General features: G+C 45.2%; 1 protein-coding gene across 1 annotated transcript in view; it reads right to left on the reverse strand.

The window, feature by feature from the left end:
- Positions 1-1224, reverse strand: part of LOC126349353 (serine-rich adhesin for platelets) — a 163702-nt gene extending 162478 nt beyond the window's left edge. The window contains exon 1 of the mRNA XM_050002422.1: positions 1131-1224. The gene's annotated coding sequence lies outside the window, so the exon portion shown is untranslated. The remainder of the gene's footprint in view (positions 1-1130) is intronic.
- Between the last annotated feature and the right edge of the window lie 6643 nt (positions 1225-7867).

The raw sequence follows: 7867 nt of genomic DNA on the forward strand, positions 1-7867 counted from the left end.
TCCTTTCCATAGGATTCTCATTTTGGTTACAAGAAACTGATGTACGTACAGCTTGGCACATGGTGGAACTCTGAATGGCGAATTCTTTCACAGAAACTGACGGACTAAGCAGAGAGCCTGTAATGACTTAGTCCATGTATTAAGTAATTTTTCAGAAGTCGTACAAAAACAGCGACAGAAAGCATGTTAGTCATGTTGCTGCCACCATCGATTCATGACTAAATTTATTGGTTATTCGAAGATGACATGAAAACTAGTGTTTTGTACCTCGTTCTCATCGAAGTGTTTAAATTAGAGCAATAGCTTAGATGATTAATGATTGGGAAGCGAATCTGACGTAGCCTTTCTAAAGAAATAGTTCTAATGTTCTGCTGAAAGGATTTTGCTATTTGGACTGTGAGGCTGGTTCCGGCGGAGGTTCGAGTCCTCCCTCGGGCATGGGTGTGTGTGTGTTTGTCCTTAGGATAATTTAGGTTAAGTAGTGCGTAAGCTTAGGGACTGATGACCTTAGCAGTTAAGCCCCAAAGATTTCACACACATTTGAAAATTTTTGGTTTTGGTATTCAAGGTAGCCAGACGTGGGTTTAAACCACGCCTCTCCTGCATAGTCGTCGACTGCGTTAAAAGCTACGCGACTGCGCTCGATTTGTCCGTCAGATGAGAACAACTCGATGGCACCTGTTGGTTAGAGAATACCGAAGTGAAATCCTGTAGTACGAGGACTTTTATGCACGGCAGTAACTATAATGCGGCGTTTTGAATTGTAACTCGTAGGAAAAGCGCATTCCTCGTCTACCACGTATTTCGAAAGAACCACGCAGTTCTGTGTGAAACTTGCAAGTTGATTCTTGGCAACCGACATATTTGAGTTGGAACTTGTCAAATAAGAAGGCATAATGAAAGATCAGACTCGTGCCAGTCGGTAGGATATGTTTAGCTCCCACAGCATCATAATGTATTACTTTGCGATAGCATAAACACTTCAGCTCAAGAGTGCAAACTCAAACGAAAGGTGGTGCTTGTTGCAGGCGAAAATGGTCTGACTGTAACCTGGAAAAATTATCGGCTCTGCTTGTGAATCTGCAGAGTATCGTGGGCCTAGTTATGCGTACTGCACGTCTTGTACTCACCGTCTTCGGAAGGACGACCGTGTTGTGGTCGTGCGCTGCGTGCCTGCTCTCCTGTGAACAGCGTCGGCGTCGTCGAGCAACTGAGGCGGAGAGCGACGAGTAGCGCTCCTAGTAGGCGAGTCGCGGCGCGGCTCCGGCGGCGCGCATGCGCCCTGGGCGCGGTGCCTCCTCCGCCGCGATTGGGGTGTCGCGGGGTGGGGGTGCTGCGGCTCTCGAACTTGACACTGAGTGCAGGTGCTCACGCGGGCTCCGGCAGCCGCCGCCGCCGCTGGGGTGACTCCCAGGCGCGGCCGCCAGAATTAATAGAGGCCGGCGCGAAGAATGGCCAACCTCCACGGCACCTCCTGGCCTTTCTCCGTGTCCTCACTGTTCAGCGCGACATGCATTCTCCACAACATCTTTGCCTTCCGTTATTGAACACGCGAAGAATCACTGACACCGTCCTTCAGCCTCCATGCAAACTCGAATCTTTCTGTTTTTATCTTCGTGTACGAGCAAGCAATATATATTAGCTGACTCCTCTAGAAACGTACGAACTACGAGTTTAACAGTAAACCACACAGCGATGCGCAATAACTCTCATGCAGCGTCTACCACTGGAGTTGGCTCAGCATCTCAGTGACACTTTCACATTTACTAAACGAACCTGTGACGAAACGGCGTGTTCTTCTGTGGTCTTTCGTTTTTCCTCTGTCACTCATATCTGGTATGGATCCCAGACTAACATGCGATATTCAGATATTGGTCAAACAAGAGTTCTGTAAACTACCTGCTTGTGGCTTGACTACACTTATTAGGGATTCTTCCAATGAATGTGTCTGCCATCTGCCTTCCCTGCGATCAGTTTTTTTATCTGGGTTGTTTGGGGGAAGAGACCAAACAGCGAGGTCATCGGTCTGATCCGATTAGGGAAGTCGGCCGTGCCCTTTCAAAGGAGCCATCCCGGCATTTGCCTGGAGTGATTTAGGGAAACCACGGAAAACCTAAATCAGGATGGCCGGACGAGGGGTTGACCTGTCGCTCTCCCGAATGTGAGTCCAGTGTGCTAACCACTGCGCCACCTCGCACGGTCAGTTTTTTTTAATTTTTTATCGTCGTTCTACTTTAAATAGCTCCGTACACGCACTCTCTAATACACTAATGGCCATTAAAACTGATGACGTGCTACACACGCGGAATTTAGCCGACTGGAAAAAGATGCTGTGATATGCAAATTATTAGCTTTCCACAGCATTCACACAAGGTTGGCGCCGGTGGCGACACCTACAACGTGCTGCCATGAGGAAAGTTTCCAGCCGATTTATCATACACAAACAGCAGTTGACTGGCGTTGCCTGGTGAAGGTAAGGAGGAGAAATGCGTACCATCGCGTTTCCGACTTTGATAAAGATCGGATTGTAGCCTATCGCGATTGCGGTTTATCGTATCGCGACATTGCGGCTCGCGTTGGTCGAGATTCAATGACTGTTAGCAGAATATGGAATCAGTGGGTTCAGGAGGGTAATACGGAACGCTGTGCTGGATCCCAACGGCCTCGTATCGCTAGCAGTCGAGATGACAGGCATCTTACCCGCATGGCTGTAACGGATCGTCCAGCCACGTCTCGATGCCTGAGTCAACAGATGGGGACGTTTGCAAGACAACAGCCTTCTGCACGGACAGTTCGACGACGTTTGCAGCAGCATGGACTATCAGCTCGTAGACCATGGCTGCGGTTACCATTGACGCTGCATCACAGACAGGAGCGCCAGCGATGGTGTACTCAGCGACGAACCTGGGTGCACGAATGGCAAAACATTTTTTCGGATGAATCCAGGTTCTGTTTACAGCATCATGATGGTCGCATCCGTGTTTGGCGAAATCGCGGTGAACGCACATTGGAAGCTTGTATTCGTCATCGCCTTACTGGCGTATCATCCGCCGTGATGGTATGGGGTGCCATTGGTTACACGTCTCGGTCACCTCTTGTTCGCATTGACGGCACTATGAACAGTGGACGCTACATTTCAGATTTGTTACGACCCGTGGCTCTGCCCTTCATTCTATCTCTGAGAAAGCCTACATTTGAGCATGATAATGCACGACCGTACGTTGCAGGTCCTCTACTGACCTTTCTGGATACAGAAAATGTTCGACTGCTGCCCTGGCCAGCACGTTCTCCAGATCTCTCTCCAACTGAAAACATCTGGTCAATGGTGGCCGAGCAACTGGCTCGTCACTATACGCCAGTCACTACTCTTGAAGAACTGTGGTATCGTGTTGAAGCTGCATGGGCAGCTGTACCTGTACACGCCATCACAGATCTGTTTGACTCAATGCCAAGGCGTATCAAGGTCGTTATTTCTTACGATCGATGCACCCAAATTGTGTGAAAATGTAATCACATGTCAGTTATAGTACATTATATTTGTCCAATGAATATCCGTTTATCATCTGCATTTCTTCTTGGTGTAGCAATTTTATGGCCAGTAGTGTATTTAGTTGACGTGACTGCTTCCAGTGACTTCTCTGCTGTATTATACCAATACACTAATTGGTCTTTCTGGGTTTTTATGCACAGTACGTTATTTGTTTGGTTGGGTGGCCTTCATTTTCTAGACACTTTTATGTCGCACTTTTATGAGAGGCTTGGGTGAACCGGCCGGTTTTCCGGTGTGTCCGAGAGGTTCTAGGCGCTTCAGTCTGGAACCGCGCGACCGCTACGATCGCAGGTTCGAATTCTGCCTCGGGCATGGATGTGTGTGATGGCCTTAGGTTAGTTAGGTTTAAGTGGTTTTAAGTTCTATGGGACTGATGACCTCAGATGTTAAGTCTCATAGTGCTCAGAGCCATTTGAACCATTTGAAGGCTTGGGTGACCTTATTTCAGATGTGACTTGTATCAGGTTATATTGCGATCCCCAATATACCTAACACAATTGCTCGAGACTTGTGGGCATGATCTTGAGGAGCGATCGTTATTTAGGCTCTTACCCGCCCTGACCTTCGGCTTATGAACATACTTGCATGGTGCAAAAGTTTTCGTCTACGTCTTCTCAGAATGAACTGTGTGTCTGTCACAGCATTTCCAGGCAAATGTTTCGAAGTGACTCTCTCCTAAGCCCTTGAGACAAAAAAACATCTGGCACATTCGTCACAATTTTAAACAATTTAACTAAGTTTAGTACCTCCCCTGTCTTGTACTTCACCTAATCCTCTTATTTTCCCACTCTTCTCGCATTATCTGTTATACCTCATCCGTTGGACTATGTATTCATTTTATTTTTATTTTCCGTTTATTCAAATTGGTTTGTTATTCTGTTGTTTTATCGTATGTAACTCTTCCCTGTACGTGGGTTTAACGTTTTGTTGTATATCAACCTACAAATTCTTTTTATTTTTAACGTGTAGTGCAGTGTTCCAAATTTCGATTTGTATTGTATTGTATGTTAACCCGGGGCCTAGAAACGACTGTGAGGCCCCGTCCCCGCTGCACCCACAGTGGTCCACAACCCCACGACGACTACCGCAGTCCACTTCACCCCTCCGCCGCCCACACCGAACCACTCTTTCAGAGTTATTGTGCCGTTCTGCCCCCGGTGGACACCCCACCCCCCAGGGAACATCCCACACCAGACGAGTGCAACCCAAATGTTTGCGTGGTAGGGCAATGGTGGTGTACGCATACGTGGGGAACGCAGCAATCGCCGACATAGTGTAGCTGAGGCGGAACAAGGGGAACCAGCCCGTATTCGCCGAGGCAGATGGAAAACGCCTAGAAACCATCCACAGACTGGCTGGCTCGCTGAATCTCAACACAAGCCCGCCTTGCGGGCAAATTTCGATTTAGTTGAAAAAGTATTTGGACCGGAAACGTAATTCAGTTGATCGTGATCAGCCCCCGTTCATTTATTCTTTTACATGACCTCAGATAGAATGAATTGCATCCCAAATAACGTCACGGCCAGTAATAGAATACCATCATTTATTTCACTTTTATTAATACTTAGCTTCAAGGGTATCCTCTGAGCCACTACTTCAAATTCTTTAAAATGTCGACTGTGTGTCAGACGTATGTGTGTCTCACTGAATTCTAACGAAGTCAGTTATCGTCACTTGTTTGCAAACGGAAAATTCGGAACCGTAGAAACCGGGAAGATGCAGAGTGAGCTTTCTGCAACCTCCAGCCACTTTCATCTACAACTAACAGAGTTCTCGCGCCTCTGCCTGATGTACCAATGTAAAACTTGTAACAGTAAATGTAGATGGGCGTTATAACTCACATTCCATATGTAATATCTTTCACTATGTAGTACAAAAGCTTGTCACTCTCTTTGACATCGGCAGTCAGTTATAGTCTCTTGTTGGCCCCGTAACTCGAAAACCGCCGCGCGGGATTAGCCGAGCGGTCTTGGCGCTGCAGTCATGGACTGTGCGGCTGGTCCCCGCGGAGGTTCGAGTCCTCCCTCGGGCATGGGTGTGTGTGTTTGTCCTTACGATAATTTAGGTTAAGTAATGAGTACGCTTAGGGACTGATGACCTTAGCAGTTAAGTCCCACTGGTTAGTGTGCCCGAGCGGTTCTAGGCGCTTCAGTTTGGAACCGCGCGACCGCTACGGTCGCAGGTTCGAATCGTGCCTCGGGCATGGATGTGTGTGATGTCCTTAGGTTAGTTAGGTTCAAGTAGTTCTAAGTTCTAGGGGACTGATGACCTCAGATGTTGAGTCCCACAGTGCTCAGAGCCAGTTAAGTCCCATAAGATTTCACAAACATTTTTTTGAACTTGAAAACCGTTTCACAAGGTAAACAGCTATTGTAGATCGTTACCTCTGAACCATATCTTTACTAGAACTTATGTGAGCAGTTATTAATACTGCAACTCTCAAATTTGGTACAGCCGTATCACTTGGTCTGTTATATCATCTACTTTAACGAAAAGTCTCTACCATTAAAATTACAGGTACTTAATCTACAACAATTGGATATATTTTAGTTACAAAATTGATTTCTACTTAAGTACCCAAACATCAAAGGTTTGTATTTTCCTAGTTAATCACGCATTAACTAAATTTGTGAAGTACGAATGAATCTTTCAGCAGCTACATTTAGAGGTCTTAAGTACTCAAAAACTTAACGTAGTCTCTCAGCTCTTATGTTTGGAGTGAACTGAAGCAAAAAACAAATTTTCATGTTTCTAAGTTTAGCGCCTCTGATTTTTTCTAAAAACGTGGAATTTTTTGGAAACCTGCACCACTTATTTATCAGCTCTAAGTGCACCTTCTGACCAGATTCTGGTTTTCTGGCTTTATTATTTAGCGCCACTTATTTTTCTCTTAAAACGGCATATTTACTTAGACTGTTAAGTCTAGAATACAAAGACTTGATATTTGGAACATTATAACACTAAGCTATATTTTAACAAAATTTTAAACATAAATTTTGATTTTTAGTTTCATACTTAATAGTGGTGCAATACTTGCGCGCTACGCGTAGACGCGTTAGGTGAATTGGCGCTACTAGCAGTGAACTGCGGAAAGTCCCGGCACACGCGCTCGCTATGTACCTCACACACGATGCAGCGCTTGGATTGCTTCAGGAGCCCCGCGAACCATGGCAAGGCGCCGGGAGACTGCACGGCTACTCCGCGCGGAAAATTTGTTTTTCTGAGTCCGAACCCCCCTCCCGCTTCAGAATGCTGCCAGTGTTCAGAAACTTCGTGGCGCTACTTTCTTGTAAACAGAAAAAACTGCCTTTGCACCATAACAATTTAAGCTCTGCATACCAAAGCTCAGTTTTTGCCTTCTCCTGAACTGACTCCATTTTCGTTTGGACGGGCAAGTCACATCTGAAACAAATGTGTACTGTTGTTAAATAGCCTAAAAAGTAGTGCATTTTAGTATAGACACCCGCTACAATGAGACGTTTTATTTGTCTTTGTATTTCAAGTTTTAATTGCTAAAAGGAAATAGAGTGATAAAATCCACAGTATCTTCACGATTCGAGGAAAGTACACTGGTGCACACAATATAAACTCTACGTACCATTTATCAGAAACAGGCGGCATTAAAAAGTCGTAATAAAGTTTCGTGCCGAAAAGAGTTATTCAGCTCTATTAAAATTCGAGGTTGGCATTGTTTACTTTATCATGAACTAAGCACATTTTGTGTCACAAATGTCACTGTCTCTCTTGAACGTGATAAGCCGTACGACGGTTAAAGAGTATTTCAGCTACTAAGACTTGTTAACGACTTAATTATGTTCAACCGCTATTAAGTCCCTCCTTCATATTCAATTTTATAACTGCTTATACGTGCTCACGTTATTTTGAAATGCTCCTTACTCCTGTTACCCATTGTTCACCCTTAGCTAAAAGGAAATTGTTCGCTGACAACGATTATCATGTGTGCACTGATAAGATATTGGTCTCTTAAAGTTGTCAGTTTGGTAGAAACTGCAGGAACATAAAATGTCTCTGTGAAAATTAAACGTACTGCAACCAGTAACTCACTAGCCACAAAAAAATATTTCAGCAGAAGTCGTTTCCCGTAATGCTCTCATAAACGGACATGACTAAGATTATCGAACGCGCGCTGATAAGATATTCTTTTGTTAAAGTTGCCAGTTCGGTAGTAACTGCAGAAGCATAAAATGTCTTCGTGAAAGTGAAACGTACTGCAACCGGAAATTGACTAGCCACTAAAAAGATTTCGGCAGAGGTCGTTTCCAAGCATGGTCTCAAAACGGTTATGGCAAAGCGGAC

This window comes from Schistocerca gregaria, chromosome 1 (assembly GCF_023897955.1).
Source record: "Schistocerca gregaria isolate iqSchGreg1 chromosome 1, iqSchGreg1.2, whole genome shotgun sequence".
Classification (NCBI taxonomy): Eukaryota; Metazoa; Arthropoda; class Insecta; order Orthoptera; family Acrididae; genus Schistocerca; species Schistocerca gregaria.